Source organism: Heteronotia binoei, chromosome 2 (assembly GCF_032191835.1).
Source record: "Heteronotia binoei isolate CCM8104 ecotype False Entrance Well chromosome 2, APGP_CSIRO_Hbin_v1, whole genome shotgun sequence".
Classification (NCBI taxonomy): Eukaryota; Metazoa; Chordata; class Lepidosauria; order Squamata; family Gekkonidae; genus Heteronotia; species Heteronotia binoei.
The window spans coordinates 40,935,604-40,963,573 of NC_083224.1; the positions used below are offsets into that span (position 1 = coordinate 40,935,604).

The 27,970-nt window shown below is 43.4% G+C and overlaps 1 protein-coding gene across 2 annotated transcripts in view; it reads left to right on the forward strand.

The window, feature by feature from the left end:
• SULF2 (sulfatase 2) overlaps positions 1 to 27,970 on the forward strand; it is a 448,960-nt gene that overhangs the window by 200,677 nt on the left and 220,313 nt on the right. Inside the window, exon 1 of one of the 2 annotated variants that reach the window (XM_060230837.1) lies at positions 24,596 to 24,616. The exons of the other annotated variant lie outside the window; for it this stretch is intronic. The gene's annotated coding sequence lies outside the window, so the exon portion shown is untranslated. Of the gene's footprint in view, positions 1 to 24,595; positions 24,617 to 27,970 lie in introns of those variants that run through there. 2 annotated transcript variants of the gene reach the window in all.

Here is a 27,970-nt window from a genome sequence, read left to right on the forward strand (position 1 = left end):
TCATATGCTGCAGAGCTGATACCGAGTGGGAGACAAGTGCAGCATCATCAGCAAATAGTAGCTCTCGGATAAGTTTTTCCATTGTCTTGGAGTGGGCCTTTAGTCGCCTCAGGTTGAACAGGCTGCCATCGGTGCGATAGAGGATGTAGACACCATCGTCATCATCTAAATCTACTGCGGCTCTTTGAAGCATCATGCTAAAAAAGATCGTAAAGAGAGTTGGCGCGAGAACACAGCCTTGCTTTACATCTGTGCCAATTGGGAAGCGCTCCGAGAGATCGTTGCAGTGTCTGACTTGGCCTCGCTGGTCTTCGTGTAGCTGGATGACCATACTGAGGAACCTTGGGGGACATCCTAAACGTTCCAAGATTTGCCACATGCCGTTCCTGCTGACAGTATCAAAAGCTTTGGTAAGGTCGACAAAAGTCACATATAGACCCTTGTTCTGTTCCCTGCATTTCTCTTGGAGCTGCCTGAGAACAAATACCATGTCGGTGGTGCTCCTGTTAGCTCTGAAGCCGCACTGGCTCTCTGGGAGGAGTTCTTCTGCAATGGTGGGCACCAGTCTGTTCAGGAGTATTCTAGCAAGGATTTTGCCTGCAATGGAGAGCAGGGTTATCCTTCGGTAGTTGGAGCAGTCTGACTTTTCCCCTTTGTTCTTGTGTAGAGTAATGATGATTGCATCGCGAAAGTCCCGTGGTAGTTTGCCTTGTTCCCAGCAGGTGACAAGTACTTTGTGAAGTGTACTATGTAGTACTGTGCCCCCATGCTTCCAGATCTCTGGTGGAATTCCATCAACTCCCGCTGCCTTGCCACTTTTCAGTTGCTTGATGGCTTTAACAGTCTCTTCTAGGGTGGGGATCACATCCAACTCTGTTTTCAGTGGTTGAAGTGGGGTGAGGTGGATTGCTGAATCTTGAACTACGCGATTGGCACTGAAGAGATCCTGAAAATACTCCGACCACTGGTTCAGTTTGGATGCCTTGTCTGTGAGGAGCACTTGGCTGTCTGCACTACGCAGGGGACTCTGAGCCTGATATGATAGACCATATACTGCCTTCAGGACTTCATAGAACCCTCTTAAATCACCAGTGTCTGCACACAGCTGGGTTCTCTCTGCAAGCTTGGTCCATCACTCGTTCTGAATGTCTCGAAGCTTGCGCTGGAGGTTGCTACATACAGCGCGAAAGGTTGCTTTTTTCCCGGGACAGGATGGCTGAGCAAGATGTGCTTGGTAGGCAGATCTCTTTTTCGCCAGTAATTCTTGGATCTCTTGATTGTTCTCGTCAAACCAGTCCTTGTTCTTCCTTGTGGAGAACCCGAGGATTTCTTCAGAGGTCAACAGGATGGTAGTTTCAGAGGTCAACAGGATGGTATAATCTGTAATCTGTTGAATATAAACAGTGCCACAGCTCTTGGTCTGACTGTTTTTTGGGAAGAGCTATTATAAAAAGTAGCTTGTTTTACTTCCCAGCATATCACAAATGTGTTTTCTGAAAGCTGTCATAGTGATTCCTGTTAATGTCATTCTTCTGGTCAAGCTACTCACTGCTGAGTATTAAACCATAAACTGAGGTCTCAAATTATCATTTCTGAACTGTGTTAAGACTTGTCACCGAGTCTCATGATGGAAAAGTATGTCTCACAAAATCCCACCATATGGTTCAAAATCCTGTGGATTCTGTAAATGAAACATGCCTATCTAACTATGGCCAATCATCATATCATATTTTCCGAACGCGCTGACTAGTGCTCTGTGCTGGGATGCTTAATTACTAATTCCCTTGCTGATCATGGTCTTAATTCCCAGACAAGAAGTGTCGTAATGCAGGGAAAGTAGAAGCCAATCCCTAACTTGCAAGGCTCATGTTTTAATATTTCCCTTGACCAGGTCCTACCCCAATCATATTTTTTTCTTTAAAATGCAATGCTCCTTCCCTCTTTCTTATTTCTGCGCCACCGAAATTCAGATGTCTTAGGGAATATTGAGTTCCTCTGCTATACTTCATCTCTGAGTTTCAGACTTTGAGGAGGTCAAACTCAATCAATTTTGAAGGTCTTAAAATCAGATTTGGGACACACAAATATAACACACTGGCCAGAGTTAATTCATTTAAACAGCTCGCCCCGGCACAAAGAACATTTATTTGTTGATTCCAGAGAGACATGTAAAAGCACAAGGATGTTTGTTTTCCTTGTAGACAAGGCTTTCGGCAGATTTCCTCTTCCCTAGAGATAAGTATCATTGTATGGGGAACAGTGATACCCAGGTCTGCTTAAAAGGTGAAGATAATAGGTATGGCTTGGCATTCAAGTCCCCCCTTTTCTTAGGCAGTTCCCCTTTCTGATGAATCCTGCAGCTTTCTCCCTGTCTCACTTTATCATCATACTTTAGTGTGGTGGAAAGTGCCATCAAGTCACAGCCAATTGATGGTGACCCTGTAGAGTTTTCAAGGCGAGAGACATTTGGAAGTGGTTTGCCATTGCCTCTTTCTGCAGAGCAACCTTAGACTTCCTTGGTGGTCTCCTGTTCAAGTTCTAACTAGGGCCAACCCTGCTTAGTTTCAAAGATTGTATGAGATAGGGTAGCCAGGGTCATCCGGGTCAATGTTGCCAGTTTAGTAGCCCTTTGTACATGTATCCATACCTATCCTCCATTTCCCTGCTCCAAGGAGGGGGGGGATCCTAGTAAATTCTGCACATGAGCAGTTGCCCAGTTCTGCAAGGACTGCAAAACAACATTATTTCGAATGGCCTTCAACCAAAGTACTTAGATGCCCAACACCACTGAATGTATGGTATGAATTTAGCACCAAAACTGTTGTTTTAAAATTGTATTAATAATTTTAAACTGTAAACTGTTTTAACTTTTTAATTGATTTATTATTGTAATTGTTTTTATTGTTTTATTGTTGATATCACAATGTTGGTAGCCGCCCTGAGCCTGCTTCGGCGGGGAGGGCGGGATATAAATTCAAAAAATAAATAAATAAAAGTCCAGAGATGCCTCCATCTGACCATAAATGGAGAAAAGCACCAGGCACCAGTCTCAGAAGGACTCAAGGATGTAGAAAAGATGGACAGTGCCTGCCATTCCAGTCTCCTTAGCGCTCAAATGCTCACCCTCAAATGGACCTACTAGCAGTAGCAGTGACAACAATATTCATGGCTCTAGCTATCTTGGTTCTTCCCAGCTAGCACCCATAATTTCCCCCCCCCCTTCCTGGCCTGAGGCACTGTCTGTGTCATTACAAGAAGAAAAAACTGTTGCCTCCCAGCTGAAGTTAAAACTTTGTAGTCATGATAGCGTCTCTAGAAACGTCGACTGAGGGGTGACATGATAGAGGTTTACAAGATAATGCATAGGATGGAGAAAGTAGAGAAAGAAGTACTTTTCTCCCTTTCTCACAATACGAGAACTCGTGGGCATTCGATGAAATTGCTGAGCAGACAGGTTAAAACGGATAAAAGGAAGTACTTCTTCACCCAAAGGGTGATTAACATGTGGAATTCACTGCCACAGGAGGTGGTGGCGGCCACAAGCATGGCCACCTTCAAGAGGGGGTTAGATAAAAATATGGAGCAGAGGTCCATCAGTGGCTATTAGCCACAGTGTGTATGTGTGTGTGTGTGTGTGTGTGTGTATATGTGTATATATATATATATATATATATTTGGCCGCTGTGTGACACAGAATGTTGGACTGGATGGGCCATTGGCCTGATCTAACATGGCTTCTCTTATGTTCTTATGTTCTTATGTCTCAGCCAGCTCCAGTGGGAATCCCAAATGTCTTGGTGTGGAGGGGGTTGAGATTTTTATACCTTGCTTTTTCCCACCTTAAGGAGTCTCAAAGCAGTTTGCATTCTCACAGGCACCTTATGAAGGAGAGCCAGTTTGGTGTAGTGGTTAAGTGTGCGGACTCTTATCTGGGAGAACCAGGTTTGATTCCCCACTCCTCCACTTGCACCTGCTAGCCTGGCCTTGGGTCAGCCATAGCTCTGGCAGAGGTTGTCCTTGAAAGGGCAGCTGCTGTGAGAGCCCTCTCACAGGGCTCTCAGGGCATCTCACCCACCTCAACCCACCTCACAGGGCATCTGTTGTGGGGGAGGAAGGTAAAGGAGATTGTGAGCTGCTCTGAGACTCTTTGGAGTGGAGGGCGGGATATAAATCCAATAACTTCTTCTTCTTCTAGATTGGGCTGAGGGCGTTCTGAAAGAACTATGGCTGGCCCAAGGTCACCCTAACAGCTGGCTTTTGTCCAAGTCCCTTCAATAAAGATTGTGCTGGCTGACTGACTGCTGGTAGCACCAAGGGCTCCATTTTCTCCAGGCATACCTTCTCAGTGTCCCTGAGGTACAAAACACCAGGAAGCTGAATGTCCATTTAGGTTTTTGTGGGCCACCTCCTTCTGCAGAACAGGGCACATGGATGTGGTTTAGATGATGGCTCTCCTTGCTGGGATTGGTACCTACATTAAAAGGAAAACATATAGAGGAGCAGGCTCCAACATTCCCTGTTCACTACTTGCCAGGCACAGGGTACTCCAAGAAGGGTTGCCGTGTAATAAGCAGCAGGTGGGGAAAGGGACTTTGGGCTGAGAATAGGAGCTGATGGGCTATGCTGGCATTTTTGGCAGACACAATTTTGCACCTGTTCGGGGGGTATTCGTTTGCTGGATGCACTTAGGGAGCTGCCTAATTGCCCCCACTACAGCCCCAACTTAGTAGCCCTTTGTACATGTATCCATTGTGGGATACATGAGCCTGTTTTAGGAAGGGTGGGAAAGAAATATAAATAAATAAATTTCCTGCCAGCTCAAGGGTTTCCACTGGAGCTCTACCAGAGTGCTGCAGTGGTGGTACTGAGGGGCACAGCACTGCTGGTGCTCTGTGCTGGCATGACTAGGTCTTATTTCAGCATAAACCAGGCTTATGCCAGTGTTCCAGTCAACTGGCTTCCTGTGCTGTTCCCCCCCTTAGGACTGCACTGTTAATCTTTCAGAAGGCAAGAGATTCTGAACCCTTCCCACGCCTGGTGATTTTCTGTGCAAATGCTTCAGTGACATGAAGATTTTTTTTCTTTGGTGAAGTGAAAAATGTCCTTAGAGGTGCATTCACTGTAGATCAGGGGTGGCCAACGGTAGCTCTCCAGATGTTTTTTTGCCTACAACTCCCATCAGCCCCAGCCATTGGCCATGCTCGCTGGGGTTGATGGGAGTTGTAGGCAAAAAACATCTGGAGAGCTACCATTGGCCACCCCTGCTGTAGATAATTCTCTTTCTCACATTCCCCCCTCCCAACAATATACAATTGGCTAAACATGCTCCTGCTGCCGGTTTTCTTGTTACTTCCCCATCTGAACACACATTCCCCTTGTGGAGTTTTCAAGACAAGAGACTTCAGAGGTGGTTTGCCATTGCCTTCCTCTGTGTAGCGAATCCAGACTTCACTGGTGGTCTCCCATCCAAGTACTAACCAGGGCTGCCCTTGCTTAGCCTCCAAGATCTGATGTAGGGTTGCCAAGTCCCCCACAGCCTCCATAGAGTTTTCTTCCCAAATTGCTAGAGCGTCCGGGGCGGGGCTTTGTTAATGCATGGGCCTGATGGGCACTTGCCCATGGGCCCCATTAACATAGGGGCCCCATACTAATCTGTGTATGATGCAGTACTAATAACCATTTACATTTTTATTCCTGTAAGTGTCATAAGGGCCCATAATGCTGTTAAGATGGCCCTGGTCTGGGAAAACCATAGAGTTTTCCCAGAAGTTCCTAGAGTAGCCGGTGATGTTGGGTGAGGATTCTCCTGCCATCCCACTGCAGGCTGGTGGGTTGGGGACCTCCAGGGTGGGAGAACCCCCACCTGGGAGCTTGGCAACCCTAATCTGATGAGATTGGGCTTGCCTAGGTCACCTAGATCAGAACATTCTAGGGGACTGGCTATTAATTCAGTCAAGTTTGTGAACTGAGCACCAGCAAGGAAGACATCCACATCTTGCAAAGAAGCTTTTCATTTTATAGGCTTGGACTTTATTCAGTCACCTGAACACTATTATGACAAGCTGCTGAGCAAAGTGAAACATGGATCTTACCAACAGAAAGTAAGCCTTTGCCAGCTTCTCTATGAGTCATCATATTCCTGCACTACTTCTGTTAGTTACAGGTGCCAACATAGAAAAATTGGGAGGGGGGGCATTTTTTTTCCTTTTGTCTAGTGTCTTTTCTTCAGTTTTTCCAATGGAAAAAGTAGGAAAATGTGGGGATCACTAAAAAGAAACTCCTTATGCTTCTCTAGGCAAGGTTTTTCCACTTCCAAAATTCATAGCGTACAAATGTCTGAAGATGTCGTACATTTTTCCAGCAGCAAAATTGGAAAGTTTTGGACAGCACTGGGGGGAAAACTATGATATAGTTTCTCTTTTTGAGAAAAAATGTGTTTTACAAAGCATTTTACTTATTCCAAATGTAAAGCGTGAAAAAGTCTGAGAACTTGGAGAACAATGGGAAAAAATTCTTACACTGTGAACGTGCAATATTTTTTTGTTTATATGTAAATAATTTTTTTACAGTAAGAGTTGTTCAGCAGAGGAATCAACTACCTAGGGAGGTGATGAGCTCCCTTTCACTGGCAGTCTTTAAGCAAAGACTGGTCGATCACTTGTCAGGGATGCTCTAGGCAGATCCTGCATTGAGCAGGGCATTAGACTAGATGCCCTGTATGGTCCCTTTAGGGTTGCCAGCCTCCAGGTGAGGCCTAGAGCTCTCATGCATTTACAACTGATCTCCAGCTGGCAGAGACGAGCTCCCCTGAAGAAAAGATTGTATAGAATCATAGAGCTGGAAGGGACCTCCAGGGTCATCTAGTCCAACCCCCCGCACAATGCAGGAAACTCACAAATACCTCCCCCTAAATTCATGTGATCTTCATTGCTGTCAGATGGTCATCTAGCCTCTTTAAAAACCTCCAAGGAAGGAGAGCCCTCCACCTCCCGAGGAAGCCTGTTCCATTGAGGAATCAGGAAGTTCTTCCTAATGTTGAGCCAGAAACTCTTTTAATTTCAACCCATTGGTTCTGGTCCTACCTTCTGGGACAACAGAAAACAATTCCACACCATCCTCTATATGACAGCCCTTCAAGTACTTGAAGATGGTGATCATATCACCTCTCAGCTGCCTCCTCTCCAGGCTAAACATCCCCAGCTCCTTCAACATTTCTTCATAGGACTTGGTCTCCAGACCCTTACCATCTTTGTCACCCCATTCCAGCTTGTCTATATCCTTCTTAAAATGTGATGCTCCAAACTGAACACAATACTCCAGGTGAGGTCTTACCAGAGCAGAGTAAAGCGATCCCGTCACATCACGTGATCTGGACACTATACTTCTGTTGATACAGCCCAAAATTGCATTTGCCTTTTTAGCCACCGCATCACGCTGTGGACTCATGTTCAGCGTATGATCCACTAAGACCCCTAGATCCTTTTTGCACATACTACTGCTAAGACAAGTCTCCCCCATCCTATAACCATGCACTGGATTTTTCCTAACTAAATGCAGAACTTTACATTTATCCCTGTTAAAATTTGTTTTATCGATTTTAGCCCAGTTTTCCAGCTTGTCAAGGTCATCCTGTATCCTGTTTCTGTCTTCTACTGTATTTGCAACCCCTCCCAATTAAGTATCATCTCCAAATTTAATAAGCATTCCCTCTATATTGTAATAATATACAACAGGTACCGGTGTATATAGAAAAAACTGCGAGAATAATCATTGGTAAACAATGATACCTTCACACATTCATTGTGTACATATGCTCTATTCAGTGCCATGCAAATAAACATTCATCAAGTACAGTCATACATTATTTGCAGCCACTCAAAACTGAAATACAGAGTGCTCTTCTCTCCCCCAAGAAAGTCCTATTTCAAACTACTGCTCAATGTTCCAACAGACAAATGCCTCTGTAGTTTCAGTTCATTGGTCTGCAACTTTGGGTGGAGCCCTCCAGTATTCAGCTGTAAATGCAAAATCCAATTGAGAGAGTAAGGGACCATAATAGCAGGATATTTCCAGCTATTGCCTGGAGGTTGGAAACCCTAGTAGTTGCTAACTTGAGTGGTCCACTTGCATTTTCCTCCATGAACAGGAAAAAACTGCAGTTTTTCTGTTAACAGAATAATCTCCATGTGGGTTTGCTTCTCTAGCACCGCTTGCAAGTTGATAACATAGGTGAAGTTATCTGATTTCCTGTTCGTAGAGAGGATGTTTGCTGAGAACTTGCAGTTCTAACATATTTCTCATTTGAACTGTTATCTGCATAAGTCAGCACACTGGAGTTTCATATCAGACCACTCTAAAGGGAATGCTTGAATGATAGTCATCTGATTTTAGGGTGGGTTTTTGGCTCTCTGGACAGAATCACATGGGGTAGGGCAGAATGGAGAAGGTACATTTTATTCCACTTGATCTGAATAGCCTGCCACTCCCCTGCCTGGTGTGTACCTCATGTGGCTTTTTAGCCAAAGTTCTGAATTTACAGCACCGGTCTCACAGTTCCCAGAAATGTTTTCAAACTAAGCAAACTTCCTGCCTCGTAGTTTGTGATCCCAAGGGGGGTATCCCCTTTAATTTGCAGTTTATTGTAATTTATTTGTTGACTCTTAATTCCATTCCATCACAATTCAGTGCATCATCTGGCTGCTGTTTTTTCCCCCAAGGTTTGCAACACCCACACATACACACAACACCCATGGCATGTCATTTTTGATTAAGCATTCGCAAAGCCCTTTCCCCAGCTTCTAAAGGGTAAAAGTCAAAAATCAATAATGTGCTAGTCCTCCCTGAGTGCAGTAGCAGTCAGAGGTAAATGAATGATTAAACATGATGAATAACGGTGTAATGGAAGACGCAAAGTAGGGGAAAGTGCTCACTTTAGCCTAAACTCTGAGATTTATTGCTGAGTACTACATATAATGGAATCATCAATCTTCCAAGGACTAAAAAAGGCATCCACTGCAGTAACTTTAAGAAGGAGTGAAAGAAATCTTACCACCTCATTCTTGATAGTTGTCATTACCCATTTAGTACTGTCACACTTCCCAATTAATACGTAAATAGAAAGAGTGTTAACTGTGCCATTGAAAGAGGGTGTTGATGTGGTAGATGCCACCAGAAGAACAACCTGCATTAGTTGTTCCCTGGGCTAAGTTTAAAACTCTTCCAAACTTGTTAGGCCTTTATTTAATATAGTGCAGTTGTCTATTTGACTTTTGAAAAATGTGATGCTAAAAAAAATGCCCAGGCCTTATTAGATTCCTTGATCTATGTATATCTTTGTGTTCAAACCCCCAAATTAGCCAACAATAAATTCATGCATAACTCTGGTGGGATTGTACATACCTTGCAACATACAAAATTGACCTTTTGCCTGTTTTCATCACAGATAAGGATGTGTCTTTTAAATATATATATTATATTGCACTGAGGAAAGCTTGAGCATTTGTCTTAGGAAGGATCACTGTGATAAAGTTTTAGAATTTCTATATTTAAGCATTAGAGCTTTTAAGGATCAACAAAATTCCTTAACTAACAATGCACACATCTCATGACCTTGACTATAAACCCAGTGGTATGTTTAAATTTACACTCACACCACAGCTTCATTCTTCATTATTTTACTCAGGGCTTTTTTTTAGCAAGAACACACAGGAACACAGTTCCAGCTGGCTTGGCATAAGGGGTGTGGCTTAATTGCAAATGAGTTCCTGTTGGGCTTTTTCTACAAAAAAAGCCCTGTGTGAAACAATGGTAATATCGGGGGTGGGGGTGGCCTAATATGCAAATGAGTTTTGATGGGCTTTTTAAAAAACTTACTGAGCTGGAATATTCTTACAGGTATGTATGCTTAGGATCACAACCATGGTTGGCTTAAGCTGTGAAGGCATCCCAAGTGCCCACTTTACAAGCTGTTCTGGCAAGTTCCAAAGCAAAGTGCAAATTACCGCAGATGAAGACAATCAAAAGCCTCATGTGTATCCTCCGTTGCCATCCCCTTCTGGCTTGATACCCAAAAGACTTGAGTTGTTTGGGCAGTGTACTAGCCCAGTACTAGCCTTAGATTCTTTTCCTGGTCCATTATAATGGTAATCATTGTTATTTACTTATTTCCATCATTTTATACTTTGCCTTTCTCCTCAATGGGAACACAAAAGAGCTCACACCATTCTCCTCCGCCCTCACAACAACCCTGTGAGGTAGGTTGGGTTGAGAGTACATGACTGGCCCAAGGTCACCCAGCCAAGCTTCCACAGCAGAGTGGGGATTTGAGCCTGGTTCTCCCAGATCTAGGCTGACAGAGTGACCACTATACCACACTGGTACGAGATTAGCTGCCTGTTCTAGAACTGTGTTAGTGCAATGGTGTGAAATGCATAATAATGCAAAATGACAATCAGTATTTATAAATGTTTATTATTAGTTAGGGTATGTTTTGTTCCTCTATCCACAGACATGTCCAGAGCTGGAATAACTTGAGGGCTGAGGCATTGATTTGGAGAGGCATACATGGCTGACCAAGTCCTATGAAAAATGGTTGAAGGAGCTGGGCATGTTTAGCCTGGAGAGAAGGAGGCTGAGAGATGATATGATCACCATCTTCAAGTACTTGAAGGGCTGCCATATAGAGGATGGTGTGGAATTGTTTTCTGTGGCCCCAGAAGGTAGAACCAGAACCAGTGGGTTGAAATTAAATCAAAAGAGTTTCCGGCTCAACATTAGGAAGAACTTCCTGACCCTTAGAGCAGTTCCTCAGTGGAACAGGCTTCCTCGGGAGGTGGTGGGATCTCCTTCCTTGGAGGTTTTTAAACAGATGCTAGATGGCCACCTGACAGCAATGAGGATCCTGTGAATTTAGGGGGAGGTATTTGTGAGTTCCTGCATTGAGATCCAGTTTGGTGTAGTGGTTAAGTGTGTGGACTCTTATCCAGGTTTGATTCCCCACTCCTCCACTTGCAGCTGCTGGAATGGCCTTGGGTCAACCATAGCTCACATAGGAGTTATCCTTGAAAGAGCAACTGCTGTGTAAGAGCTCTCTCAGCCCCACCTACCTCACAGGGTGTCTGTTGTGGGGGGCGGGAAGGTAAAGGAGATTGTGACCACTCTGAGACTCTGAGATTTAGAGGTAAGTGGGGAGGAATATAATAGGGCGGGATATAAATCCAATATCTTTTTGTGCAGGGATTGGACTAGATGAGGTCCCTGGAGGTTCCTTCCAACTCTATGATTCTATTATTCTATGTTCAGAATTGACAGAGTCCATTGTAAAACAAGCCCAATAAATGATATTCATAGTATAAAAAATATAAATATGTATGTTTACTGATCCCAGACACAGTGCGTCCTCATAAAAGTTCTAATTAAAAAGTGCAATAAAAACCAGCGAAGGTCTTTTTATAAGTGGTTAAGATGGATGCTTTTAATAAAAAATATTTCAGCCTACGTATCTTTCTTAAAGTTATGTTGTTGTTTGGCAAACAAATTGATACTGAAGTGGATTTTAAACATTCAACAAAGCAGGTGAAGCAAAAAAGAAAACGCTTTTGTCTGGAGGTTTCTTGTTCTAAGATTTTGTGTAGTATCTGAAATATACTGAACTGAACTTGATGTCACAACACTGGGAAGTTGGCTCCTCTTGCTTTTGAGAGTGCCCCCAAACTGTTTCATATTTATCACAAATACTCCTGACAGCTCTGGTTCACTTCTAGGACATAAACTCTGCTGGACCTGTTTAGTTCTTTTTTCATTGTTTGTGCCCAATGACAGGAATAAAAAAAAAAATGCTGCTTCTGAGCCTGGAGATTCCGCTTGGCTACTGTGGCTAACACTACAGGGTGCTTTCACACTACAACTGTTTGCAAGTGGATTTTGCCATTCTTATGCAGTAAAAATCCAGCTGCAAAGCACTTTAGTTAGTGTGTGTGAATGCACCCAGAGATAGATTGGGAAGTTAAAATGGTCCCTGGAGCAAACCAAGGTGATTGGCCCTTGCTTCACTACAAATTCACTCTGCAGCTCAGTTTGGTGTAGTGGTTAAGCGTGCGGATTCATCTGGGAGAACTGGGTTTGAGTCCCTACTCCTGAACTAGCAGCTGCTGGAATGGCCTTGGGTCAGCCATAGTTCTCGCAGAGGTGTCCTTGAAAGGGCAGCTGCTGTGGGAGCTCTCTCAGCCCCACCTACCTCACAGGGTGTTTGTTGTGGGGGAGGAAGGTAAAGGAGATTGTGAGCCGCTCTGAGATTCAGAGTGGAGGGCGGGATAAAAATCCAGTATCATCATCATTTTCTTCTTCTTATCAGTAGTAGCCATTGGTTCACCCCTTGCCTCCTCCCACAAACTTCCATCAGGGCAGGAAAAGGCAATTGATGAGCAGACACCAATCATCACATGGCCCCTGGCAGAACTGACAGGGTTTGGTTTTCCTTGCTCCCCACCACTAGCTGCTCTCTAAGGCAGTGGCCCACCAGGAAATTTCCCTATAAACAAAATGGTCAGTCTGCTCCTGCTGACAACCTTTGAACCATTTTAGCCACTGGCTGTCTCTTATGGTAACAGGTTCCAATATTTTGATTCTGGATTGTGTGAAGAAATAGTTTATCATCATCTGTCTTAAATCCGCTGCAAATCAATTTAATCACACAAATCCTACCATGAGGGAGAGAAATGTTTCTCTCTGTTAACTTTCTTCATCATACTATTCATAATTTTATAAGCTCTATCACATCCCTCCCACCATAGTAATTTTTTCCTGGGCAAAAGCCCAGATTTTTCCCTAGGCTAGCATGAATCATGCATTTGTGAAGGAGGCCATTCTTCTTGAATTTTCTAGTTTAATGGATGTTATGTGGCCTTTTGACATAAAGAACAACATCTAGTAGAACCCCCTTCCTTGTTATTGCTGTTTTTAAAAGTGGGGTAAGAGATCACAAAATGGCACAATAATGTAATAGGATGGCACTGCGCTCTTCTGTTCCACCAAAAGTGCACTCATGGTGTAGGTGGAGTTCCTCATCTCCCTCCCCCTGCCTTTCTCACAACAAGATGGGCAGGCTTGATGATGCTGTGCAAGAAGTGGGCAGCCAGGCACCAGTAAGGCTCAAGCAAGGACTGTATCTCAAGAAGAGCATTGTCCCCATTGACCTTGATACTGCTCCCCAGCTCCAGAGCATCCTTCACTACCAGGTGAAGAGTGTGTGCCAGGCAGACCATTACCTTGAGATGCACAGCCTTCATCGCTACCAGCATGTTGGTGCTGGTGTCTGTGACTGTGTAGCCTCAGATGATATTGCCACATCTCACCACTCTCCCAGGCTACTCTGTAACATGGTGGCGATGTTTTCTGCCATGTGGACTGCATCCATCCTCTGCACATGGAGCAGAACCACTGTGTAGCCTGGTGGCAGGGCTGTCCCCTCCTGGGACCTGGGCTGTGCCCCGTCAGTCCTGCTGGCTGCTCCGGAGGTCTGCTGTAAAGTGCATAGTTATGCATTGAGCTCTGGAGAGCTGAGCCTTTGCAGCTGGCAGAAGGCTACATCTTCCGCAAGGGAGAAGGGTTGGCCATCCACAGCAATCATCTTGCCAATGATAAGACATGTGACTGCTTCCTGGGCCCTCTGCACAGCTTGTTGACTTCTTGGAGGATAGCACACCAATAGCTGCCCTGAGCAGGCTTTGGCAGGGAGGGCGGGATACAAAACTAATAAACTAACTAGCACCCCAAGCATGGGGAGCCTTTCTTGGAGGGACCTCTTGTTCCCCCTCCATTTTTCCCTGCTGTGAGGGACCTCTTCTTCCTGCTGGCTGCCACTCTTTCCTCTGGCAGCAACATAGTTGGATGCACTCTTTGCAGGTGCCTGCAGAAAATGGAGAAGGACAAGTGTTGGGGGGTTGCACCCCTCCAGACATGGGTGTAGCACACCTGGCACTGTGCCACACAGAGGTCACTGGAGAGGGTGCAGAAATGTTTCCAAACTGTGGACTGAAAATAGGGCCCCAGGATTGGAGAAGGTGGGAGACACAGCTGCTTTCTGGTGCTGGGCTGGGAGGAGCCACAGAGGGGTGTACTCAAGGCAGGAGCAGCAATAGGAATTTGGGATGTGGAAGAGGAAGAGGAAGAGGAGAGTGCTCCCCCCACCACTCTCTGAATCACTGCTGTCAGAGTCCCCCTTGCCATAGAGTGTTAGCAATACTGGTGTCTCTGGGCAGTGCTAACATCTCTTTTGCCTCAGGAACAGATATGGGGAAGGAAGGGTTCTGAGATCCTGGTAATACCTGCTAGGACCAGGCTCCAGTGGGTTGGCAAGATGGGTTAGGGGCCTGTGGTACACAGGATGTGGAGGACTTCTTCCTCCCCTGACAAGCACCCTTTGCATCCAGTTTTATCCTCATGGCACACAAAGGTTCTCACTCTCAGGAGGGGTGGGGGGGTATAAATGTGGGAGACCATTACTGGGACCCCAGAAATGTAATCTGCTGCCAGCTTGGAGAGATCGTAGAGAGTGGGCAGCAGGGTGAAGTTTCTTGTGAGTTTGGTGTGTGTTGCTTGCAGGGGATCCATTCTACACAGTTTTGAATCGGCACCTGACATTTTCCCCAAAAGCCCTTTCCTGGGGGCATCTTCTTTGGGGGGCCATCTTGGACTTGCCTGCACTTGCCATTTCCTCAGAAAGCACATTCCTGGGGCACCTTCGGGGGTGGGGGGGGGAGTGTGACTCAGACCCTGTAAATGCAATATTCTCCAAACTTGAAAGACATAGAATCATAGAGTTGGATGACCCTAGAGGTCCCTTCCAATTCTATGATTCTACTCTAGGTGAGGTCTAACCAGAGCAGAGAAAAGTGGTAGCATCATTTCACATCATCTGTTGATACAGCCCAAAATTGCATTGCCATTTTAGATACCACATCACACTGCTGACTCATGCTCAGGGTATGGTCCATTAAGACCCTTAGATCCTTTTCACACAAACTACTGCCAAGACAAGTCTCCTCCATCCTTTAATGATATGTTCTACTACACTGCAAACTGAACTGGTTCATCTGGGACCTTAAAGTTTTTTACAGTTCATGGTTTGTGAAACGGATATGCACAGAGCCACATTTTCCTAGTTTATGCCAATCCCTTACTAGTGAGTCAGTCTTTACCTGCTAATGTTAACCATAGTGATGCGTTAGCCTGTAATTCTGCTTAAAAGTAAGGGATTTCCTTTCTTTAAAGGTAAAAAGGTAAAGATAGTCCCCTGTGCAAGCACCAAGTAGTTACTGACCCATGGGGTGATGTCACATCATGATATTTTCTTGGCAAACTTTTTATGGTGTGGTTTGCCATTGCCTTCCCCAGTCATCTACACTTTACCCCCAGGAAGCTGGGTACTCATTTTACCGACCTTGGAAGGATGGAAGGCTGAGTCAACCTTGAGCTGGCTATCTCAACCCAGCTTCTGCCAAGATCGAACTCAGGTCATGAGCAGAGCTGTAAGAAGGATAGCTAGAACAGTGACTTATAGAGCCATCCTAAGTGAATAAAAAAGGTAAAGGTAGTCCTCCTGTGCAAGCACTGAGTCATTACCAACCCATGAGGTGACATCACATCATGACATTTTCTTGGCAGACTTTTTGTTACGGGGTGGTTTGCCATTGCCTTCCCCAGTTCTCTACACTTAACCTTCTAATCCCCTTGACCGCAACTGATTCTGCTCAGGATCTTTCCATAAAGCTGGGAAATATGTAGAACATTGCAGTAGTACAGATAAAACAAACCTACTTATTTTGTACCTCCAACGCAAAAAAAAAAAAAAATCACTAAAGTAACAGAACTTCTAAAGGGACTTTATTTAATGATAGCTGAATATTGCTGCAGCACACTTTTATTCCTTTGGCTAACTGCACAGGCAGGAGGATAAAAAAGACAGACCAGAAAGTTATTTCCTTGCATTAAAGAATGATGTGCAAAAAGTAAATGAGCCAGGAAGGTCTGATAAGATATATTAAAACTACATCAACAGCGCTCCAGACTGTTTCTCTCTTCTGACCTCAAGTAATAAGAAATGTCTGCACTGTGGTGGGTATCCTCCAACAAAAAATCCTTGATGTGCGTGTCAGTACTTTAGGCTGGGTGTTTAGCATCTTCTCTCTGACAATGGGAAGTTAGAGCAGTTCTGTTACTAGGGAAGGTTGCCTAGGGCAGTATTCCGTGATGGTTGGAGGTCCTGTTTCTCCTTCATACCCAGTCAAAAAGAAAAAGCTTTAAAGTTATACAGGTTGTCTCTTAGATAAGCTCCTTGTGAGCATGCACCAGCTTTTCTTTGAAAACGAATCAGTAGGTTCAGTAAGATTAATCTTGGTTTAAGCTTTACATTTGTATTGAGGGTTACCATGGTTAATGCTATCCAGGTTCATTTTGCAAATCCTGACTGAGATGGGAAGCCTTAAACATCTGTCCACTGCACTTCTGTTCTATGCTTTCTTCAATGAGATTGACTGCATTCCTGAGTTGCATCTTCTCAAGCCATTGAATTAAATGGGTTCTGGAGGACATAATTCTGTTTAGGATTGCAGTGTTAGGCTGTAGTCCTAAAAATGCCGTCCTGAGAGTAGACCTGCTTACTCACAATGTCTAACACTTTCGGTTATATTTGTTAGGGATTTAAATTCCCCTTAGCCATGATAGGGTGGTTTTGAGGAAAAAAATGAAAGAAAGGTAGAATAACTGTTAGGGTTGACAACAAACTGAAGAGAATGACATTGTGTTCCTATAAAAGAGGCAGAATGTGGGGTGATGGGCTGAGTAGACCTGCTTAGATTGCTCAAACCCTACCAAAGACGAAGAAGACTGCAGATTTATACCCCGCCCTTCTCTCTGAATCAGAGACTCAGAGTTGCTTACAATTTCCTATATCTTCTCCCCCCTACAGTAGACACCCTGTGAGCTGGGTGGGGCTGAGAGGGCTCTCACAGCAGCTGCCCTTTCAAGGACAACTCCTGAGATAGCTATAGCTAACCCAGCAGCTGTAAGTGGAGGAATGGGGAATCAAACCCAGTTCTCTCAGATAAGAGTCCTCACACTTAACCACTACAGCAAATTGGCTCTCTAAAGTGGCTGTCTGCAGTATCGTCCTAAGTCAACTGCAATGACAAGCTACCTCTGTTCATCATTTGCCTTGAAAACCCCACAGTGTCTCCATAAATTGACTGCAGCGGCAACTACCTCTGTTCAACTCTTGCCTTGCAAATCCTACAGTGTTGCGAAAAATTGACTGTGACTTGATGGTACTTTCCACCACCACCGAGCAATCACAAGTTAGTTTCCAGATAGGCAGTAAGAACACAGATGAGGGAAGTGTTGTAAAATAGGTTTGAGGTGGGGGGGAAGCTGTTGCCTCCTCTCTAGAAAGTTAGTTTTATTTCTGGGGCTCTTCTTATTGCTCTGTGATGCCTCTCTTTAATTCTGTTTCACTCTGGGATCAAAGAGCTTCGTACATCAGTGCCCTAAGGTCTGTTCTCTCCCAAACCAGCTTGCCATTTATTACGTAAACAATTAATTTGCTGTGGAGTGGTGGTGATATTGATCTTCCATCCTAATTATAGTCAGTAATAGGTTAATTCCTGTTCCTAGATCTTTTTCTCTTTCTCATTAATGATTGCTGGCTAATCTGCACGTTTTCTCTAATGTGCTTGGAAAAAAGGCTATAGCCAGGTCATTGGCTTGTCATGTTCCCCAGTAGGGTTTACACTACAGTCAGGTCAGAAGTAGAATCCTTTGTGTAGGGGTGACAGTGCTCCAAAGAATGGGAATGAATTATTTTTTCCTGCTCATGTATCTATGTACATACTGTGGGCATAAACCCAAGAGAAGTATTGAGCTATCAAATAGATTTGCCATGAGAAGTTCAGCCCTCTTCAGCTAGTCTCCAATGGCTTGATTCAGACTACACACTATCTGTTGTTAACTTGCTGGCTTTCGTTCGTTCATGACAATTCCTTTATGGTTTTTAATTGACTCCTTTTTTTCTTTTTCTTTTTAGGGAAGGGGGCATTGTATATTTAATGTCGTACACACATGCACGCACACACATAGAGAGAGCTAAAAATGGAGAATTGCACATGCATATTTCATGACTAAATGCTGCATTTTTTAAAAAACCCTTTTTTAGCCTCTCCCCCCAGATCTTTAAACACATTTGGTGTCTTAGTAACAACTGAAACTGTCCAGAATGGCTTGTTTATTTTACGAATCCCAACAAAGAAGGTAGAGTTGTTGCTTCTTCCAGAGGGCAGGAAAAGTCCATTGTTTGCTTGCATATATTGACTTAAATTATGCAAATTTGACATGGCCCACTAAGAAGCATTTAAGTCTTGAGCTAAGGAAAGTCAGTGGTGCCATTTCAGAATTAGTCAGGCAGTAATAGTGTATGTGTGTGTGTGACTGTGTGCATGTAATAATTTTAATGCCTCAGGATTTTCCATTCTTTGGCAGGAAGTTTCTGTTTCTGTGGATTTTTCTCTTCTGCTGGAAACTGGAACAGGCAGCCATCTTTAGAGCACTTCTCAGTGCTCGGAACACTCTTGCTGATGCTACTACACATAATTCCAGCTTTTTGCAGGTTTCAGTTACAGGGTTCTAGTCCCTTCTCTCCCCTCCCCCTAAAAATACCTTGTTTGCAGGGCTGGATTAATTATGGGCCCCCACACGTTTAGGGACCCCGGGGCAGCTTTCTCTCCTGGTTTTCCACATCTTGCAGCCCTCGCAGCCTGCACACGCAGCCAGCAATGAGCAGCACTTTGCCCTACTTGCCTTGTGTGACTGCTGCTATCATCATCGCCAAGTTTGCCTCTCTCTGCCTCTCCCCCACAGCTTTGTCAAGGGGGCTTTTGGGAAGGTGCCTGCTAGGGTTGCCAAGTCCAATTCAAGAAATATCTGGGGACTTTGGGGGTGGAGCCAGGAGACTTTGGGGGTGGAGCCAGGAACAAGGGTGTAACAAGCATCATTGAACTCCAAAGGGAGTTCTGGCCATCACATTTAAAGAGACTGCATACCTTTTTAAATGCCTTCCTTCCATAGGAAATAATGAAGGCTAGGGGCACCTTCTTTTGGGGCTCATAGAATTGGACCCCTTGGTCCAATCTTTTTGAAACTTGGGGGGTATTTTGCGGAGAGGCACTAGATGCTATACTGAAAATTTGGTGTCTCTATCTCAAAAAACAGCCCCCCCAGAGCCCCCGATACCCATGGATCAATTCCCCACCATTCCCTATGGGAATTGTTCATGGAGGTGCATGATTCTCTGGGGGCGGGGCTTCCCCTGCTGGCCAGCTGTCTGGGGGAGGGGGGAAGCCTGTAAAACCGGGGGATCCCCCTCTGGGACCTGGAGATTGGGAAGCCTAGTGCCTGCAGGCTGCAGCAGGGGCCGTGGGTGGCGGGGTGGGCGCTCAAACTCTGAGATAATTTGCGAGGGGAGATTTCAACTGCCTAGGGGCCTCCACAGGATTTAATCCAGCACTGCTTGTTTGCCCTGCTATCATATGCTTTCTCCTAAGACACCCCAGGAGAGCAGATGCTAACAGATCAAGCAACTTATTGTTCAAGAAAAATACAAGAAAAACAGTCATCTGTTTTGGCATTTGGGAGAAGAGAGACCCCTTTCTTTTTCTGCAAGGCTATATAGGGAGAGAGGGAACTCTATGTATAATTTACAACTTTGTGAAACGTATGGGATATTTTTATTGGGACCGTATTTGATACTCCAAGCCCACCCTGCCCCCCGGGCCCACTCCCCATTGCCTATCAACTGACCAGTGAGGGGACTTACCAGGAGAGAGAGGAAGGCCCAGGTGATGTTGCTGATGATGTGACGCCACTTCTGGTGTACACAGGAAGTGATGTCATCACACCAGCAACATCCAGGTGACACTCTGGCACTTGAGCAAAAACTCTGTGGAATAAGCTATTTTTACCATGGAGTTTTTGCAGAGACTCCAGAGCAACACTGTGACATTGCAGTGTGATGATGTCACTTCCTGTGTGCATTGAAAATGATGTTGCCACATTGCCTGGGCCTTCCTCTTTCTCCTGGTAAATCCCCCCATCCTCTACCAGTTGCCAGGATGGAGCTGAAAATCCTAACTCCAAGCCCAGCTCCACATTCCATGGTATCACCAAGCAAATCCATGTGTGTGACTGGAGAAGTGAATATTTTACAACAAACTTTGAAACCTAGATGTTAGAAAATCCACATAATCTGTGAATGAAAATTTCTATCATTACCATTGTCATTCATCATAAGAACACAAGTTAAACACAAGTAAAAAGATATTTAAAAATCTTAACCTCAAGGATCTGAGCATCTGTTTCCTTAAAAACAAAGCCAAAGCACAAATTTTGGCCACCTTAAAGGTGGTTTCTTTAAGGCAATCTGCGAGGATAGATGTGTAAAATTTATCACATCTGCCTTAGATAAAATTGGAATGATATATAAGGAATGAATATCCTTATAAAATGAGCATTGGAGAAGCAGATTTTCAACTGTTTCGACCATATTCAGTTAACAAAACCACATATATTGAGAATAAGTGGTACCTAGACATTTTTCTTTCTACAAAGCTGAAGGTAAAATGTTAAAATGGACCAAAGTAAAGGCTTTATTTAGGAAATTCTAAGGCAAAAAGCTTGGATGAAATTTTGGGGTGTGATTCCCTGCAGCCAGATAAGAGTGGACTCAGGCTCTATCAATTTTAAGAGCTTTATCCCAGATTCATTGTTTGATTGTTTCTTTAGCTTTCAGGAACCCAAGATTGCATAGAACTGGAGGAGTAAGGCCATAGACTTGTAATTTCTTCTCAATGGCTTCTGCCCAACCTGAAGAAAAATTATCTGAAAGAATTAGTTAGTTCAAGAGGATTAAAGTGTACCTTAAGCCAGAAGTACACCACTTGGTACCAATTGCATGCTTCAAGCTATCTATTGTTATTAATCACTAATGGTGTTTGGGGATTATTTTTCTGTCTCTAAAAATACCTGTCTGTAGTGAGGTATGTGTTCTCCACTGAAAGCCCATTGTTTGTGCCAGGCTACTGTAGCACTTGACTTTGTGCTTCTCTGGATCACTTTTCCTATGCAATACATTACATTTGCTGGAGTAGAAAAAGGAACCAGTCAGTGGCACAGTAGATTTCCACGGTTGTTTTATGTTCCAGGTTCTTTTCTATTTACCAAAAGAAAACCTTAAGTGATAAGTGGCTATACTTCAGTAATGTGCAGGTGTCAGTGTCATCAGCAGCAAAGTTCTAGGAGCATTTCTTTATGTATTCTGTCCAAAAATGGACATCTGTGAAGAATTTTTCCTGATACTGTTTCTAAAAGTTACAAAATCTCTTGTCGCTTCTGTATGAATTCATTCATAATAATTGTATGAATGAATCTGCATCTTATACCATTACTGTATTGGGAGACTACCGGGGCAATCCAATGCAGAGTTACTTCCAGTTTAAGTGCCTTGACCTGAATAGCTCAGGCTAGCCTTGTCTTGTCAGATCTTGGAAGCAAAAGCAGGGTCGGACCTCGTTTGTACTTGGATGGGAGGCCACCAAGGAAGTCCAGGGTCGCTATGCAGAAGCAGGCAATGGCAAACCACCTCTGAATGTCTCTTGCCTTGAAAACCCTATGAGGGTCACCATAAACCAGCTGCAACCTGATAGCAGTTTCCACCACCGCCGCCACAAGTCTTTTGAAGTCAAAGGGTTCGGACTGGAGAAAGTCTGCATAGGCTTTCACTGCACACTGTGTACATATGCACACTGTATATCATCTCTGTGTTTTGAGAAAAGCAGTGAGCACTTCTGCAGGTATAATCTTCCCTCTGATTCTCTAGGGAAGAAAGACATATGTCATGATGCATTCTGTTCCTGCAATCTTCTGAGCCATAAGCTCAAGAACCCTTTATCTGGAAGCCAGGTCATGGTCTGAAGGCACACAATGCACCAACCTTGGGCAAGGTACTAGAACAGGTGATCCAGCTCCGTCCAGCTCCAGACAAGCATAGATAGCTGAATAGACCAATTTCAGTCTAGTTTTCACCATTGATAGGACTAAAACTGTTATAGTTGCCCTAATGGATGACCAATTCCAGGAAAAATATGTGTAAAATACTATGCATTTAAAAAACAACAACAGATCATTGTAAACCCTAATTGTGGTTGTCTTGGCATGGATGAATGCCAACTGCTTTAAAAAAATGACTCAAAAACAACAAGAAGAGCTGGGATGTGTGGTTCTTTAGGAGGAAGGTATTGGTGTTCACACCTATTGAATTGGCTATCAATCATGACAGACAATTTTGAAGTTTGGAGTGAGCTTCTGATAAGTAGTGCTGAGCACTTATTTATGTTGTGCCAGTGTGATGTAATGGTAAAGGTTTCAGACTAGGATCTGGGAGACCAAAGTCTGAAATCTCAGTCTCCCATGGAAGCTTGCTAGATGACCTTGGGCCTGTCGTACAATGTCAGCTCAACCTAATTTGCAGAGTTGCTATGAGGATTAGATGGAGGAGATGAGAATGATGTTCTCCATTGGGGAGTAAAGCAGGATATGTGGGGTATAAATGAAGAAAAAATATGCTTAGGGTTGCCAGTCTCCTGGTGGGCCTAGATATCTTGCAGAATTACAACTGATTTCCAGATGGATCAGTTCACCTGGAGAAAATAACTACTATGGAAGGTGGCCACCCAAATTTCCAGGAATTTCCGAACCTCAAATTGGAACTCCTGTGCCTTCATGCCTTCGAGGTCCAGATCAGAAGGAAAGGTGGGATGCAAATATTTTCAGATAGAAACCTTTCATCTGAGCCTAAAAATTAATCTCATTGATCACTGTTGGAACCAGAATACTGGGCTTGACAGGCCTTGATCTAATCAAAGAAGATAGTCCTTAGGAAGCTCTGAAGGATAAGTTCATCACTCCATATAATGAGCAAAATGGAAATGTTCAGGAGGGTATTTTTGTAAGAGGATTAGAACTGTAGCATAATGGAACAGTCCAGGAGGATGCCCTTAGAATGGAATAGGATTACATTTCACTGCAATGATTATTCTAGGTATCAGTTTTTACTACATTGTCTTCAGCCTTTGTAACTCTGCTATATCTTGCCTAGGTTTCTCACACTGCCTTCTAATTTTGCAGTCCTTGTACAGTCATCATGTTCACTGCATATCTTTTGTTGTATGCATTGGATTTTTTTTTAAAAAAAAAATCTGTACTCTACATGAATCTCAAAGAGAAAGGTAGGCTATAAATAAAGTAAATAAATTTATGTATTTATTTAAATACGTTTACCCCACTATTTTCTCTTACTCTGGAGAACTCAACATGGTTTCCAAATACACAGAACAAAATACCGTTGCAATAGACATGCAACCCAACAGAGGTCTGCACCAGAAGCAAGTAACAGTGCTGGTCCCAGCATGGTGGTTCACAAAGGACCATGGCTACAAGCCAGTGGTTGAGCACACTTGATCTTTTGTTTTCACCTCTGACCCTTCCCTGGCTTTAAATCACCTGCAGAAAGGGAGAACCAAATTACGTAGTACTCAGGCAACTGCACCCTCCCTAAAGGTGAAAGCGTTCTTCTCTTTTAGCATGCGATACTGTACAAACAAAATTCACACAATGGTGAATGGAGTTTTTTTTTTTAATTAGGAAAAACCCTCAACAGGATGCACTTTCCTGGTGAGCAGGCAGAGACCATATCAGACTCTTTGAAATACAGATATTCGCCAATGTGCTCCTTCACATAGAAATCAACACTTAGCTCCTAGGCAGCTGGTTTATTTGTACATGGTGAGCGGTTGCAGTTTCAGCTTGGCAGGTTCTTTATTTTCTCCTGAAAGCACAAATTTCTATAGGAGTTCTGATCTACTGAGTGTTGTACGTGATTTTTTAAAAAAAATTATGTTAAGTTATTTTAAAAAACAATTTTTCCAGGGGCTTACATATTTCCAGGGGCTTAAATAATTAAGGAAAATGATTTTTAAACATATGCCAATTGATTGTCCTGCTGCAATACCAGATGACTTGAAATAAATAAATCATTAAAGCCGCCTGATACTTCACAGCAAAGCACATGTTTTGATGGACAGGCCACAAGCTGATTCAATTAGGTAACAGCAAGCAGTGTTGGGTTTGACAGCTCTGTGTATAAATGCAACCTGGGCATGTTGTGGAATTTGCAGAAATGAACTACTTGGGAATTTCAAAGGAAGGTTGACAGGAGCCTCCCCATGTTCACAGGACAGGTACACCATGCTGTGGGATTGTTAAGTGTGTGCTTTTTAAAATTTCATTATCCAGACAGTGATGATTATGAGTACTGCAGAGCAATACAGCCAGAAGAATGCCACTTTGAACCTCTGGGACAGCCTGTTAAAGAGACACTGAAGTTGTCCCAGTTCTGCTGCATTTCCACAGAGCAATGAGGAGCTGTGCTCTTAATCTGTGTCATCACACAGAGTGCTTTTACCAGCTGAAGTGGAATTATTTCTATGCACATGAATATGGGAAGAAGAAGGATCAAGTGAGCAGCTGAAACTTCATTAAGTAAACCTTCTTTAACAGCAAACCACAGTTTATTTTATAGGACTCTGTAATATGACACAGAGTAATTATTTCCATGGAGCCCTGGAACAGGGGTACACACTGATGAAGCAGCCTTATACTGAATCAGACCATTGGTCCATTAACTCAGACTGGTAGCAACTCTCTAGTATCTCAGGTCTTTCACATCACTTACTACTGGGTTCTTTTTATTGAAGAAACTGGGGATTGAACCTGGGACCAGCGCCTGGGACCACCCTAGGCAAGGCTAACTTCCAGTCCCCAACCCCCACACTGATATGTCACCAAGTCATATGGGGAGCACCCAAAGCAAAAGCAAGTTTATTCACAGCAAAAGCCAGCAAAAACAATACAGATAAAACCAATGCTGGTTACAGTAACCCATATAAATTGTGCTGAGAGAAAATTGCTACTATCAATTATAAAACATACATAGAGTTAATAATGGGATTAAACATTTTAAAAACTGCCAGCTAAGAGAAAGAGAAAGAAAATACCTAGCTATTTCACTTCAGAGCTATGAGTGACTTTCTAGTTCTGGTGACAAGCCAGCCAAATTTAGCTAATTTGAGTATAACCCTAGGGTTCCTATCATTCAAAAGATCCTTCAGTTGTTGCATTTTTTGATTAATAGTGGTAGGCAAGATTGCAGGAAAAGGAAGGATTTCACGGTGAATGCTGTACACCTTGCAGTCATACAGGACATGCACTAAAGATTCTATCCCTTCATTACAGCAGGGGCATATACAGTCTTCTATTTTGTTATATCTACCCTTCAAAACTTCAGAAGGGAGGGTGTCCCACCTCATGAGGGTAAAAATTCTCCTGTATTCATAATTTTCCAGCTGCTATAAGTATGGCATGGGTGCTATTCTATTAACCAGTTCTACAAGGGCTTGCCATTTTGAGGGACTATTAAGATCATTCTGTCTGGCAATATCTGATATTCTCCGTTTCACCAGCTCTCTGGCTTTATCGTATGTAAGAGAGCTAAGGTATTGTTTTGTAAGGCCAAAATAGGGAAGTTTTTCCTCTATGACCCTAAGCCATGATGGAATTGAGATATCTTGGAAGATTAAGCTTGTTGGCCTCTTAGGGAAAAAGATTAATTTCAGCCAATATTGTATGGTCATGATCCAAAGCCTTGCCTCCACTGAGATCATACCAGTTTCTATCCAAATCAAGGCGTTCGGAATGCCCTGAGGTAGCTGAAGAATTGAATGCAAAAATTTAGATTGAACAATTTCCAACCTTTTGTGTTTTGTGGTGATATTAATTGGGGCACCATAAGTAAGTTGATTAAGTACTTTGGCTTTAAACAACCTGAGGGCTGCTATTACACATCTGCCACCCTTGTGTCAAAATTTTGTTTGGATTGCTCCCATGCTCCTGTTAGTTTTTAAAATAATTGCATTCATATTGCATGATCTTACACCATTTGTCTGGAAGTGTACCCCCAGATATCTAAAACTTGAAACTTGTTCTATAGGCTTATCATCTAATGACCAATGGTATACTCTGGGGGACGTTTTTGCAAAGACCATTACTTTGGTCTTTGAGTGGTTTACTTCTAAGTTGTTATTCTGGCAAAATTGAGTAAATCCCTTCAGTGCTCTCTTTAGGCCTACAGGCGTCCTTGAAAGAAGGACAGCATCATCAGCATAAAGGAGAATGCCAATGTGTTTGTTACCCAATTTGGCATCCCCAGAAAGCCAGCACCCAAGGCAATCGCCTAGTTTGCCTAGCGGCAGGATCGACTCTGCCTGGGACCTTCTTCATGAGGAGAAGGAGGAGGAGAAAGAAGAAAAAAGTAGTATTATACCCTGCCCTTCACTCAGGGTTTCTGAGCAGTTTGCAATCACCTTCCCTTCCTCTCCCTACAACAGACACTCTATGAGGTAAGTGGGGCTGAGAGAGCTCTGAGAGAACAGCTTTCAGAGAAGAACTATGACTGACCCAAAGTCACCCAGCTGGCTGCATATGGAGGAGTGGAGAATCTCCAAATTAGAGTCCCCCACTCTTAATGACTACACCAAACAAGAGGCTCTTCCACTGAACCATAGCTCCTCCCTAATTGTCCACAGTGTTGCACCAAAAGGTGCCATAGCCCACTGATGTGTTTCATAGCTCTTACTTTCTTCATCCAGAAAGAGCCATTCCTCTTTGGAGATGGAGTAAGAAGTGGTTCAGAAGAGCCTAGGAAGCATCACCTTTGTGACTGTAGGGAGCACCCATTTGGAAACAGCTTCCTACATCTTAGGAGGTAATTAGTTGCGTTTTGTCGAAACTCCCAGCATTTTCAGTGTTTTCTGACTGAACGTGGTCCCTGTAGTGGCCATTTTTTTGTGGTGTCAACAAACTGTTCTCAGAATTCAGATGTGTCCGTAGGTTCAACTGTCTTAGGGACAGCAGCCTATGGCCCAAGCAACGTGTGTGTGTGTGTTTATGTAAAGTACCATCAAATCACAGCTGATTTAAAGCAGTCCTATAGAGTTTTCAAGGCAAGTGAGTAAGCAGAGGTGATATACCATTTTCTTCCTATGCAAAGTCTTCTTTGGTGGTCTCCCATCCAACCACTGACCCTACCTAGCATCTGAGATCTGACAAGATTGGGTAATACTTATACTATACCATTCCACATCCCCCAAGCAACATAGTTCTTGCTTTACATGAATCTGGACAACTGACCACTGAACTAGGTTTCTCAAATGTTATTTTTAAAAAACTCAATGCATATGATACTCTGCTTGATTTCTAGCACCAGCATGAATGTAAACTGATTGTGTTCTTTTTAAAAAATGGCTGGCATGTACTCGCAACTCAAATCAAAAGTGTACCTGATAAATATGTAACACTGGGCATGGTTCTTAATAAAAAGCGCCTGAACTTATTTGGTGCTGTTTGAAATTCAAATCTGCTTTTCCTTTGGTTGTTTTTTTGAATAAAGAGGTAATTATTTAAAACCTTAACTGCCATTTTGACAAACCAGTTCTCCTATACCCTCTGCTTGTCTCCATTATTTGTTTGTTTTAGGAACTAGTAATCTTTCTTAATGGCTTTCTATCTTCCATGGCTGAGATTTGTATCTAGGATAGGGTTTCATAGGACATCGTGCGTATATGGTTTAAGCTCATTTATTGAGCATCCCAAGGCATAATTCTTTGGAAAACTCAAAATGGGCTTGCAAGCACTATATTTCTCTCTGACAGTGCAAAAAAGGGTGACATTTGTTTATGGAGAAGTTCGCAGGACAAACTATGATTCACTTTTTAATAGTATATAAGCTCTTTTCTCCTACCAAACAGACAAATAA